A 13,536-nucleotide genomic window follows, 5' to 3' on the forward strand; every position below is an offset into this window, starting at 1 on the left:
GAGAAATGCCACTCGGTCACGTTGTAGAGTCCGTTTTATATACGTGACTGGTTTTGGCATCGGGATAAACTGGCCACGTCGAGTAGGTTGGAAGCGCCTGTGCAGTTGCATTTTGCATACGGATCCCTGATGCTTGGTGACATTGAGCTCATTTCATGTGCCTTTTGGCCATTTGTGTATCTTCCTGGGGAAACGTTTACTCCCGTTGTCCATCGCTTGTATTACTTGTCTTTATAATGTAATATTTTTTATTTTGTATGGGTTTTGAAAAACATGTTTAGATCACAATCCTTGAATCAGGTGTCTGACTGCCAAATCCCCGCTGCAGCCCCAGGGGGAATGGTGTGGCTTCCTTGTCGCTGATGTAGCTGGGATTCTGTGTACTTAGGTTGTGGAAGCATGTCTTTTATTTAAGCAATTCCTAATGTTCCCCTCGTAATTGTCTGCTTTTTATTTCAATGAAGTAGTGTCCTCTCATACTCCTCCAAAGATACTATGTGTAGGGTGTTCCGATTGGTTGGGGACAAGGGCGGGGCAGCATGGGCGGTGATAGGATTCGTCCAAGGCAGAATTTACCCACCAAAGTAGTTAGAAGTTCATTGAATGCCCTGCAAGGGGCCTACGGGCCACCAGGCGGTGGTGATGGGCTCTAGTCATAGAGCAGAGTGGAAGAGTGTCAGGCCACATGGAACGTCCCCTATTAATGTGCCCGCTTGTAAGTAGATCATGGCAGAGTTGGGGCCTGTGGCCACGTGGAGGCGGGTCACGTCATGAGCCTGTCTTCCATGGTGTGGTCAATGTGGGTCCTTAGGCCTCACTCAGGTTCCCCTTTGTGAAGCCTGTTGTCCTAAAGTGACCCTGACATCCCCTTGACTGGTGGACAGTGACAACTCTTTGGCATTAGGACAGAAGTGTCAACTTCAGTAGCTGCTTCTGTGGTCCCATAGTCTCCCCTGGGGTCTCTGGTCCTCACCAAAGAGGACCCTCAGGTGGAGGTTGTCAGCTGCCCAGAGAATGCTGGAGTCAGTTCACAAGGGAAACTCCCCAGAAGTTCCAGAAAGTCCCAGGAGAGGCCCGGGAACGCACAGGGTCCCTGTGGAGGCCATCAAATATGGGGCGACCCGATGAGGTGGAGGCCGCAGATCCGGGGGTGATAGAATCCCCCCGAGGCCTCACAGAGGACGTGGGAGTGTCCTGAATCCCTGCAGTTGAGCGGCGGGCAGGGCAGCAGAGGGGAGCACGTCTGCCATGCGGGGCTCCTGGGGGCTGTGGTTCTGGGGGGCGGGAGGGAGCATGGGGACCTTGGAATGCTCCCTGTGTTGGACCTGTACCCAGTTGTAAGTACCCAGGGGTCAGTTAGGACCGGTGGCCACTCCAGGCCCGTCCCTTAGGAGCCTGTGTCCCTTCAGCTGTGTGCTCACCGAGCGTCCTTGCTTTGCTGTGTTATCTTCCCATCGCACAGGCCTGTTGCCTGAATGTGGCCCATGTGCTGTGTTTTTCCTCCTCTGCTAAAGTGACCTGTGGCTCTGTCCCCGTGAATCCCTCAGGGACTCTTCCTTCTGGTGCCCTTTTCCTTGAATTCCAGTCCCTGGTTAAATGTTTGAGAGGCCCTGCTGACTTCCTAGTTTCTTGTGGCCCCGAACTCGTCTTACACACGGGGTGTGCCAGGTGCCCCGGCCCTCGACTCTGCCCGTGTCCACATCCACCTGATCCAGGGAAAGGGTCCTGTGTGCCTCTGTCGGAAGAGAGGAGACTTCCCCAGGCTCCTTGACATTGTTCCTTCCAGGACGAGAGCAGCACTGGGATCTGAGGGTCCCCACCATCCTGACACTCTGGCTCCGGGTCTTGGAGCAGATGAGGAATTGTCATCTCTGAGCAAGACAAACGTGTGTCCTCTGATTTCTGTGTTGTCCGCGTGAATACTTCATGTCTCAGTCTGTACAGTACAGGTCTGCTCAGATCTGTCTCCCCTTAAATAACCCAGTAACGTGGGCGTGTGTAAGTCTCTGTCAGCTGTTGTCATCCCCCTGCCTTCAAGTTCCAGCCTTTTGTCACTGTGTGCATCTCATGGGACTAGCTTGCATGCTGTCACTTCCCACATGGGTGTGACTCAGGCCCTGGGAATAGAGGGTAGCTCCCTGCTTGTCCCCCTTCACCCCTCACACACGCGGTGAGGAATGAGCTGTGCAGCGATCGGGTGTGTGGTGTGTATCAGGCCTGTGTGGTCTTTGAGGACGTGGCTGTGAACTTCACCCCGGAAGAGTGGGCTTTGCTGGATCGAGGTCAGAGGAAGGTCTACAGAGATGTGATGCTGGAGACGTGCAGGCACCTGGCCGCCGTGGGTAAGGATGGCCCCTCCCTTCACTTGTCATTTAGGGAAGAAAGGTTTCTTACAATTGGCTGCTCTTACTGGGCCGGAGGAATGGGGTACATTGGAGGAGAGACAGACATGGTGCATGCCTCACGAAACCTACCTGGAGTCACATAGCTTTTCCATGAAAACATCGTTTTATGTGTTATATTGGTTGTTTATTACCCATTTAAAAAAATTTATTTGAGAGGGAGAGTGTGTTTGGACACGGTATGCACGAGAGTGGGAGAGGGAGAGAGCAAGAATCCTGAGCAGGATCTGTGCAGTCAGTACAGTTCCCGCCACGGACTCCATCTCACGAACTGTAAGATTGTTTCCTGAGCTGAAACCCAGAGTCGAGTGCTTAAGCAACTGAGTGAGCCACCAGGCACTCCAAGGCCACTAGTTTTAAGACCACGAAATGTCGCCGAGTTGCTACATACCAACACACGAAGGAAACAAACAAATATGTTGTAAAGGAAACAAGCAGAAAACCGGTGAAAATGAGCTACATGATAGGGAGACAAGCGACCAAACAGAGACAGTTCAAAGTCATGGTCCTGCAGATCGTTACCAGACTTGAGAGAAGAGTGGAGGAACACAGTGAGACCTTCATCAAGGAGATAAAAACTATAAATGAAAACCCTTCACAGCTCAGGGATTCCGCAACTGGCCCGAAAACCACTGGATGGAATCCGCAGGAGGTGAGAGGATGTTAAACACAGATCAGTCATCTGGAAGATGCAGTAGTGAGAAGCCACCAGGATGAATGGCGAAAGGACAATACTGACAAATAAGTCCGGACAGGTTTCGGGACCTCTGTTGTCACTGGGCTGCTTGGTTCTTGTCTCAGATGCACCAAAGAATTGGAGACCCGGACCAGCGTGGGGACCTGGGGTGGCTTGCATACATATGCATACGTAGTGCATTTCCACAGAGAAAGCGACCGCGGCTGTAGCACGAGTGGGGTGGGTCCGGGAAGCTCTGGGTGCCTCCTTTGAAGCCTGCTTTGCATACACGGAAATTTGTCTTTGGTTGACATTTTGGTTGACAAAAAGCGGTTGTAGAATACCTGGCTTCTGTGTCTGTGCCTACCCATGATGCATTGCTGGAATTGTCCAGATTTATATATTGTCTGTTTATGAGTTTCTAGTGAACTTTTGCTGTAACCTTAAGTGTAAGTTGCACTCTTTCTGCACACAGCTCAGCTCTTGAAAGTTCTTTTGTGGCTTTTTGTTTTTGTTTTTAGAGAGTATGCAAGCAAGCAGAGAGAGGGAGGGAATGAGAGATAGAGGAAAAGAGGGAGAGAGAGATAGAGAGAAAGACAAAATTCTACTCAGGCTATATGCTCAGCACAGAGTCCAAAGCAGGGCCTGATCCCATGGCCCTGGAATCATGACTTGAGCCAAAATCAAGAGTCAGAGACTCAACAGACTGAGCCACTGACGCATCCCCCCTCCCCCCCTCCCTCACACACACCTTTGTGGCTTTTGAGCCAGGCCTTTCCTGTTTTGTTAGTCCTTAGAGGTGGCTCTGAAGGTGTAGCCCTTCCTGCCCCCCAGGGATTGTCCAAGGTCTAGGCCAGATCTGCTTTATCCCTCCTCACTCATGTCTAACTGCCCCACACTAGGCCATGTCAAGGGAAATAATGTTTTATTAGAGGAGTCTAAGGAGGAAAGGAGAGAGAAAGGGGCAGAAACTTAGAAGAAACCAAAGCTGAGACCTTTCCTAATCTGGGGATGGGAACAGATATCCAGGTCCAGGAAGGACATGAGACCCAAACAGGATGAGCCAAAGGAGGCTCACACGAAGACTTATAATAATATGGGGGAAAAATTCAAACCGAGTAAATCATGTCTAAGCAGAAAGAGAAAAGCAAACTGTAAACTCTAAGGGAAATTTCATAAGGCTAGCAGCTGATGTTTCTGCAGAAACCCGGCAGGCCCATGGGGAGTGGCATACAACTTTCACAGGGCCAAAAGGAAGTAGCAACAACAAAGCGTATTCTACCAGGCAAAGTTAATCATTCAGAAATGAAAGAGAGATTTTTTTCAGAGAAACAGTAATTAAAGATGTTCATCATCATTAACCCAGCTTTTCAAGAAACCATAAAGGAGTTCTTTAAGTGGAAAAGGAAAGGTCATAACTAGAAGCATGAAAAGTATGATAGGAAGAACAAAATTGCTGGTAGAAGGGCGCCTGGGTGGCTCAGTCAGTTAAACACCCAACTTCAGCTCAGATCATAATCTGATGGTTTCTGGGTTCGAGCCCCTCGTCGGGCTTTGTGCTGACAGCTCAGAGCCTGAAGCCCACTTCAGATTCTGTGTCTCCCTCTTTGTCTCTGCCCCTCCTCTGCTTGTGCCCTGTCTCTCTCCCAAAATAAATAAATGTTAAAAAAATTTTTGGGTAGCAAACGTGAAGTAAAGCTCAATCACTTACAGAACTGGTATGAAGGTAAAACTCAAAAGTAGTGAACTCAGAAGTTCTTTCTTGTGGTTACCCAAGGGATACCCAGGAAAAGATGTGAAATATGAGGTTCCTGGCTGGCTCAGTTAGTTCTTGACTGAAGTACATAGTGACACAGGCCTACTTCACGAAATAAGAAAAATCTCAATCTAACCTCACACCTAGAGTAACTAGAAAAAGAAGCAATGCCCAAATAATAGAGAACAGAACAGAAATAAATGAAATGGAGATTTCAAAATAGGATAGATAAATGCAAGAAAATTTTATCTTTAAAAAGATATAATTGACAAAATCTAGTGAAAGTAATCAAGGAAACAAGAGAAGGCTCAAAATTAGAAATGAAACTAGAAAGAAAACTTGCAATCAACACCATAGAAATACAATGGCTTAGAGTAGATTCGCATGAGAAATTGTTTGCCAACAAATTGCATAAGCTAGAAGAAATAGGTAAATTTTTAGAAACTATGATCTGCCAAGGCTAGATCAAGAAGTAATAGAAAATGTAAATAGATCCATTATAAGAAACAAAATTGAATTACTAATCAAACAACTTCTAGGAAAAGTCCAGAACCAACCAGATGGCCTCACAGGTACATTCTACCAAATATATAAAGAAGAGTTAATATCTATCCTACTCAACCTATTCCCAAAAATAGAAGTGGAAAGAATACTTCCAAGTTCCTTCCAGAAGGCCAGCATTACCCTGATGCCAAAACCAGACAAAGTCACTACAAATAGAAAAATAATTACACAGGAATATCCTTGATGAACATAGATGCCAAATAGTAAACAAAATTAGCAAACTGAATTCAAAAGGAACATTCACGACAATCAAGTGGGATTTATTCCAGGGGTGTAAGGATTTAGCATATGCATATCAATCAACATATGATCTACCACACTATGAGATAAATTATTAAAAATCATGTGATCATCTCCACAGATGTAAAAAGTTTTTGAATAAAATTCAATTTTCATTCCTCATAAAAACTCTCAGAAAGTGTGTATACAGGGAATTTACCTCAACAGAACATAGGCCACATATGACAGACCCATAGCTCCCTTACTCGGTGGTCAAGAGCTGAAAGGTTTTCCTGTATGATCAGGAACAATAAAGGATGTCCACTCTTGCTACTTTGATTCAAGATAGTACTGGAAGTCGTAGCCAAACTCATCAGACAAGATTAAGAAATATGCAGACTCTTAAAGAAGAAGAAAATATGGTCAATATTTGCAGATGATCTGAAACTATTTATAGGAAATTCATGAGACTTCCCCAAGTACTATTAGGACTAATGAGTGAATTTAGAAACATTGAAGGATACAAAATTAATAATACCAAAGTCTGTTGTTTTTCTATAATAACAAAACAGCAGAAAGGAATTAAGAAAACAATCTCATGTTCAATTCCTTCAAAAACAAGAAACAACAGTGAATAAATGTACCCAATGAAGTTGAAAGACCTGTGGTCTGAAAGCTGTATGACATTTAATGAATGAAATTGAAAATGACAAAAAGTGGAAAGATAAACCACTGTCATGATTGTAAGGGTTAATATTGTTATAAATGCCCATACTATGAAAAGCACTTTACATATTCGATGCAATCCCTATTGACATAGTAATAATATTTTTCAAAGAACTAGAACAAAAATTCTAAAATTTTTATTGAAACAGTAAAGATTCCAAGTAACGAAAGGAATGCTGAGGAAGAAAGCATACCAAAGCTGAAGATACAACAGTCCTAGACTTCAAACTATACCACAAAACCATACAAACAAACAAAACGGTATCATACTGGCCCGAAAAGTGACCTATAGATCAAGGCAACAGAAGAGAGTCCAGAAATAAACCCATGCTTATATGGTCACATCATCCACAAAAGACGAGCTGATTATAAACAATGAGGAAAAAGACTCTTCAATAAATGGTGTTAGGAAAATGAGAGGGCTACCTACAAAAGTAAGGCTCAACCACCTTCTTACATCATCTCGCACAAAAGTAAACTCAATATGGAATAGATACCTACGTGTAAGACTTGAACTCACCCATCTCTTAAGACAAAACAGAGGCAGGTAGCTCATGGACATCATCAGCCTTAGCAATATTTTTGTGGAATTCTCCCTTCATGTAAGGGAAACAAAAGGAGAAATAAAAAATGGGATGTGGAACATAACAGACATTTTCCTAAAGAATATATAGAGTTGGCCACTTGGCACATGAGAAGCTGCTCAATATCCCTCAGAGAAGTGCAAATCAAAACCACAATGCGATGTCACCTTAAAGTAGCCAGAATGGCTACCTTCAAAAAACAGAATATAACAAGTATTGATGAGGATGCGGAGAAAGGAAACTCATCATTGTTGGTGGGATTTATATTGGTGCAGCCACATTGGAAAACAGTATGGAGCTTCCACAAAAAGCCAAACACAAGGACCATATGGTCCATAATTCTATTTCTGGGTAGTTCACCAAAGTAAAATCCAGGACAATAAGATATGTGGACCCCCACATTCAATGAGGCATTAGTCACCCTCACGATACGGAAGCAAACAGGTGTCCCATCAGCAGATGAGTGGATAGTGAAGATGTGGGATCTATATACAAGGGGCTGTTACGCAGCATTCTAAAATGGATGACGTCGTGCACTCTGTGGCAGCTTGGATGGACCTGGAGGGTGTTATTCCACGTAAATAAGTCAGACAGAAAGACAAACACCATATTTTACTTACATGTGGAATCTCAAAAACGTAATGAACGAACAAACAGCAGAAAATAAGGATAGACTTAGAACTATAAAGGAAAAAATGGTGTTTTGTGAGATTGGAAGGGAATGGAGGGACAGGTGAAATAGACGGAGGGGATTCAGAAGTACAAGTTTGCACTTATTAAGTCAAGGGAATGAAAAGTAGAGCATAAAGAATATGGTCAGTAATTTTGTAGTAGTTTTATATAGTGACAGTAATTACACTTAATCTGGTGAGCATTTCTTAATTTAGATAATTGGCCAATCACTGTGTTGTACAACTGACAGTAGAGGTCAATATGCTCCCACTAAAAACAACACAAAATAAAGCAAAACACAGTTATCCATTAGCTATCACCTTGAAGACTAGGAGTCCATCTTCCAGATTGCTTGTTGCCCTTCAAATCCTGCCCCCTGTTGAGCTCTTCTTCAGGGGCGTGTCAGTTGTCAGACACACCACCGACCTCCGATTGGCAACCGGGACAGCGCAGGAAGGCGTCACCAAGGGCCTCTGCGCCTTCAGAACAGACCAGTGACCCTCGGGTGCACCAGGTGCCAGACAAGGGAAAGGCATTTGGACACATCCATTAGAAAGGTGCCTCGGTCTTTAGTGTGATGTCTGTCATTCGCCTTGTTTCCCTGCTGGGCTTTCATCCATCCTCGCCCTTGTAGTGAGCCTTTTGTGTTCCTCCTATAGAGGCAGGCTGTGGAGGTGTGTATCTTTCCCAGCTAATATCTGATAATAATCTGATACTACGTGTCTGCACGTTGGGCTCCGTCTATTCTGAAGTATTTGTGAGTAAAGAGGGGGCAGCCATTTCATACCCTCTTAATGGCAAAGTTCCAAATCGCTAGGGTCCCCAGAATTTTTCTGTGGTTACGCGTCCATTCGTCCTAATGAACTTCATTTACATTTTGGGATCACTAACTAAAAGTTGATGTAAGGTGTATTTGTTATCTTTAAGCATCAGACCATTCCCAAGAAATTAAATTATGCTACCAATTCTCGCAGGTTGTCAAAGTCAAGGTAAAACAAATACATCAAGGCCTCAGTGGAACATTTTGCCCAATGAGCCACTGAGGGAAGGCAAAACAGGAATATTTACAAGAAGAGATTCCTGTTTTTGAAGAAAACCAGACATTTCGTAGCAGAGGAGATTACCTGCAAACCCAGGACAGGCATTCGAGGTGAGTGACACTTGTACCGGAGGAATGGGGGATGGTGGCAGATGGTGAGACTAACGTGAAATTCAAGAACAGCTGTAAACCCAGCTCGACAGTCGTGTCGTCGGGATTTTCACAAGACAAAGTTTTTATAAATGGATCGAGATATTCGTCATCTGAAAAAGAATTCAGTTGGAAACAGTGGTCAGGGAGAACGATATGTAAGAAATCCAGAAAGTTGGCTCTGAGTCCTCAGCCAGCACAGTAAGCTGGTGCCATTTTGTAACCTTGCAGATAGTGCCCCGGACGCACCCATTCATTGACAGTGGCCATTATGTAGTCCAATAATGATTAACAAACATCAGTAGATCACTAATTGATGAATAGATCGCTTATAATCATTATGCCTTAGCCCTGTGCCTTCTTGTATTGAACAGAAGTCCTTTGGCGGAGCGTGGCTGTGAACGTGCTGCAGGGGATCAAGGTGGGGAAACCCTGGACCCGGTTACAAGTGTCGCTGTGCGTGGGGGCTGTCCCACTGGAGGCAGACCCTGAGTGCACTGAGTGTAGAGAAGCCGTCGCAGACGGTTCCTTCCTAGAGGAGCCACAAAGGTCTCCCCCAGGACTCCCGCCGACTCCCGGGGAGGCATGCGGGCCGGCCTGCAGCTCGGTCCCGAGCCTCAGCCCGCACGGGGACCCAGACCTTGGAGAGACGCCCCGTGAAGGTCAGGATGCCCGGAGAGCATCTGAGACATGGAAGAGACTCCGTAGTAAAAAATGTCTAAAGTGCAAGAAATGTGGAAAAGCTTTCACTCGCACGTCTTCCTTTCAGCGTCACATGCGAGGTGCCTGTGGGCAGAGAGCCCACGTGTGTGGTGCGTGTGGGAAAGCCCTCGGGCATGAACCAGGCCTCGGAAACATGAGAGAACACATTCTGGGGAGAAGCCCTGCGGACGGCGGCGCTGTGGGAGCGCCTTCAGGCATCACGGAGACCGGCGATCACACGCGCGGACCCACACGGGGGGCGTCGCTGAGTCTGTCAGCCCAGTGGGAACGCCTTCACGTCTTCTGCAAACCTTCGCGTACACATGGTTCACACACTAGAAAGCAGCCCTGCGAATGTCAGCGCTGTGGGAAGGCCCGCACGTGTCCATCACACCTGGAAACGCGCAGGCCCATGGTGGGAAGAGACGCCATGATTGTAAGGAGTGTGGACAGCCTTCGCACAAGTGTGAGCATTTCCAACGGCACTCGACCATGCACAGTGTGGTGACATCCTGTGAATAAGCAGTGAGGCCTCCTGGGATCACACCTGCAGGTGCATGTGAGCACACACACTGGGAAACCGCGTACATGTCTGCTCTGTGGGGAAGCCTTCGGCTGGCCTTCTCTTCGAGGACACATGTGAAAGCACGAACCTAAACACCATGGAAAAGCCTTCAGGTACCCAGGAATCCGTGAGCACAGACACCCTGTCGGAAGGCACTTATTCTCCCTTCAAGTCTTACTGAGAATGTGAGCCAGTGCACTGGAGACAGTCCTGAATAAACAAAAATGGGGTGAAACATCAGTTCTATGTGGTCACAAAAATTCAGGCAGTACAGAAATCTCATTGTTATAATATGATTTTGTCTTTCAAAGTGCCTCTTCCTTAATGGGATGTGTGAATTCCTAGTTCTGGTAACTGATGTGAACACGAATGGTTGTAGGCGGCCTTCTTTCTCTACATTCCTGCAACACAGGTGTTGGTATCTCAGACTTCAGGTAATCACACCATTATGCACAACTGTCTTCTTTCCATTAGTATATCTCTCAGACCCAGGAGTGAGAAGCGTGTGTGTGTGTGTGTGTGTGTGTGTGTGTGTGTGCGCGCGCGCGTGCATACAACTTTAATTATAGAAAAAGATTTCTTTATTTCACATTGCAAGATGTTTCTAGTATATGATCACAATGTGTAGACTTCTATTGTTGAAAGTTTTGTTCTCTGTTGCAGTTACTGGAATTTCCTGATTCAGTATCTACTCTTCTATTCAATATTTATTTATAAGGGATATAGTTTTACATCAGTTCTCTCTCTTTCTTTTTAGTTTATTTATTTGTCTTGAGAGAAAGAGTGGGGGAGGGGCAGAGAGAACCCCAAGCAGGCTCCACACTGTCTGCATGCAGCCCGATACAAGGCTTGATCCCACGAATTGCAAGATCATGACTTGAGTGGAAGTCAAGAGTCAGATGCTTAACAGACTGAGACACCGAGGGGCCCCACGTTCTTTTTATTAAATGAACAATTGGTAAAATTCTGATATTGGTTTCTTTTCTGGGACTAACTTTTGGTGTTGTTGGTCAATTTGACTGTTGACTCAAGTTTCCTATTTGTTTCCATGAGCAGTGATTGTGGGGGGACATACCTATGAGGTGCTTTTCTCTGGCCCCCCAGGATGTAATACCTTGAGTGCCCAGTACTCCTAGTATCAGCGAGATCATCTGGCCAAAATATAACATCTGATGAATTTTGGACATAGGAACCTCTTCAGTTTTATCCTCATTGGAGGTAAAAACACCTCATTGTTTCCGTAATATTCCAGAGTCCTGAGGTACTCCAAATGCATGTTAACTATCGGGCTAAATGTTTTTGGCCTTGCCTGTGGCTGAGTCATATGGCCGAGTGGTGGTCTGTCGCTCATCCTGCTGGGCTCAGTGTGAAAGGGAAAGTATTGCTGCCCTAGTACCTTTAAAAGGTCTTGCAGGGTGGGTGGCTCAGGCGTGGATAGAATTTGAAGTTGGAGCTGTGAGAATTTCCTGGCTTGTAGGTGGGCTGAGAGAGAGATTCAAGGAAATGTTCCAACATGTCAGTACTTAACAAATAGTTGAACTGTTTTTGTAGAATTCCATCAGTACTATACTAAGGTTTTTTTTGAGCTTCACAAAGCCCACTTCAGAATTTCATACATAAGAATAATTGTTCAGGGGCACCTGGGTGGCTCAGTTGGTTAAGTGTCCGACTTTGGCTCAGGTCAGGATGTCACGGTTTGTGGGTTTGAGCCCCGCACCGGGTTCTGTGGTGACAGCTAGCTCATAGCCTGGAGCTTGTCTTCAGATTCTGTGTCTCCCTCTCTTTCTGACCCTCCCCTGCTCGCGCTGTCTCTGTCTCTCAAAAATAAATAAAAAACATTTAAAAAATTGAAAAAGCTGTTCAAACATAGACATGATTTTCTATATAATGAGGTAGACTTACCCAAAATTGAGCAGTCATCAGGAACTTGGATGTTGGAAGCATAATGGTGAAGGTATGGGCATATAGAAGTATATTACATAAGAGTCAATGATGATCACTTAAACCAGAAACTCCTTCATGGCCTAGCCTTAAACAACTGTCTAGGGACACGTGTGTTATCAGGACCCCCACGTGTGTGATGCGTTAACAATACTCAGGTGTGCATTATGTTCTGCAAGGAAAGTCAGATCCAGTTTAATCAGTCCCTGGGACTGTAGAGTGTAAAAGGCTCAATTTCCGTCTTCAGATGGTGCACTGACGTCGGACAGCCCTGAGAACATATGAAATAAAACAACACCTGAATGTTACTCTTAAAAGTGTGAGCACTACGGTATGTGAATTATATCTCCATTTTCCAAAACAAATTTAAATGCCAAAATAGCCATGAAATCATGCCTCCTGGGGAGTACTGAAATACTTTATGTCTCTGTGGATTTGCCTACTCTGCCTCTTTATTTAATTGGACTCACACTATGGCCTGGTGTCTTCCACATGGTATAATATTTTCATGATTCGTCCGTGTGAATGATGTGTCTGTGCTTCATTCATTTCTGTGGCTGAATAATCATCCATCCTGTGTCTGTCCCGCATCCTGTTCATCCACACACTGGGGGACACTTGGGACGTCTCTCTCTTGCGGGTTCTGAATAGTTTTGCACGCGGCATTCCTGTGCACACATCTGAGAATCTGTTTCGGGTTAGGTAGGACTGTACACGGGTCACATTATCACGTTATAGTTCCGCGGTTAAGTTCTTGAGGATCAAGATTTTATCCACATCAGGTGCGCTAGTTTACATTCCCCTAGCCATGCACACCTGTGGCTCTGTCCTGCTGGGCCAGCGGGATCCCCCGTCCCCGGGGGGTGGGGGGCGCGGAGCTGAGGACACAGGGCACGTTTGGTTCACCTGAGTCAGAGAAGTGGGGGCGGGGACGGAGAGTGGGGCCTCGTGGTGTCAAAGGGTCAGGTCAAACCCAGGGAGACCTTATCTTCTGTTTGGTGACATCTCTGGTCATTGAGCTGTTATTAAATACAGTGGATACGTGCACCGTCACCCCGTGTCCACCACGGACACAAGGGTCACAGGCTCTTCCGTTCTGTCTCTTCTGATCAGGCGCCACACAAGTGCTCCGCGGAGAAACGGAGTCAGAGTCCCTGGAAAGAAGGGGGGTGCAGACTGGTCAAGGGTTAAGAGCGCATTCTCCTGGGAGCTGACCTGGGGGCTCACACATTAGGCACAGGTGTATCGCTTCCTGCCACACAGGGGTTAGTAGGCGGGGCCTGAGCGATCTGCCAATCTGGGGCCACAGGGGCGGTGTCAGGATTACCCGCCAATCAGGTCGCATGACCTGCAGCAACGCCCAATCAAGACCCGGGGACGCGCTCGGTGCAATTATGGAAACCGTCCAGTCACGCGCCGGGGCGGGGTGGGGGGGCGGATCCCAGGTCCAGGAGTTGACTTGGCGTCCCCGCGGGCTGGTGCTCGCCTGCGCCCAGCTGCTCCGGGTGTGGGCGCAGGAGGCTCGCACCTGCCGGGGCCG

At 46.3% G+C, this 13,536-nt stretch overlaps 1 protein-coding gene and 1 long non-coding RNA gene across 3 annotated transcripts in view; both read left to right on the forward strand.

The window, feature by feature from the left end:
* LOC115274642 overlaps window positions 1-10,295 on the forward strand; it is a 34,258-nt gene extending 23,963 nt beyond the window's left edge. Inside the window, exons 1-3 of one of the 2 annotated variants that reach the window (XR_003901203.1) lie at window positions 1,253-2,342; window positions 8,574-8,749; window positions 9,163-10,295. This is a non-coding gene — a long non-coding RNA (uncharacterized LOC115274642). Of the gene's footprint in view, window positions 1-1,252; window positions 2,343-8,573; window positions 8,750-9,162 lie in introns of those variants that run through there. The other variant, XR_003901204.1, reaches the window with a different exon arrangement.
* The window catches only part of LOC115274639 (zinc finger protein 669-like), a 160,743-nt gene that overhangs the window by 44,461 nt on the left and 102,746 nt on the right, over window positions 1-13,536 (forward strand). The gene's annotated exons all lie outside the window — the stretch shown is intronic.

The sequence above is a fragment of the Suricata suricatta genome, chromosome 12 (genome assembly GCF_006229205.1).
Source record: "Suricata suricatta isolate VVHF042 chromosome 12, meerkat_22Aug2017_6uvM2_HiC, whole genome shotgun sequence".
NCBI classification, from domain to species: domain Eukaryota; kingdom Metazoa; phylum Chordata; class Mammalia; order Carnivora; family Herpestidae; genus Suricata; species Suricata suricatta.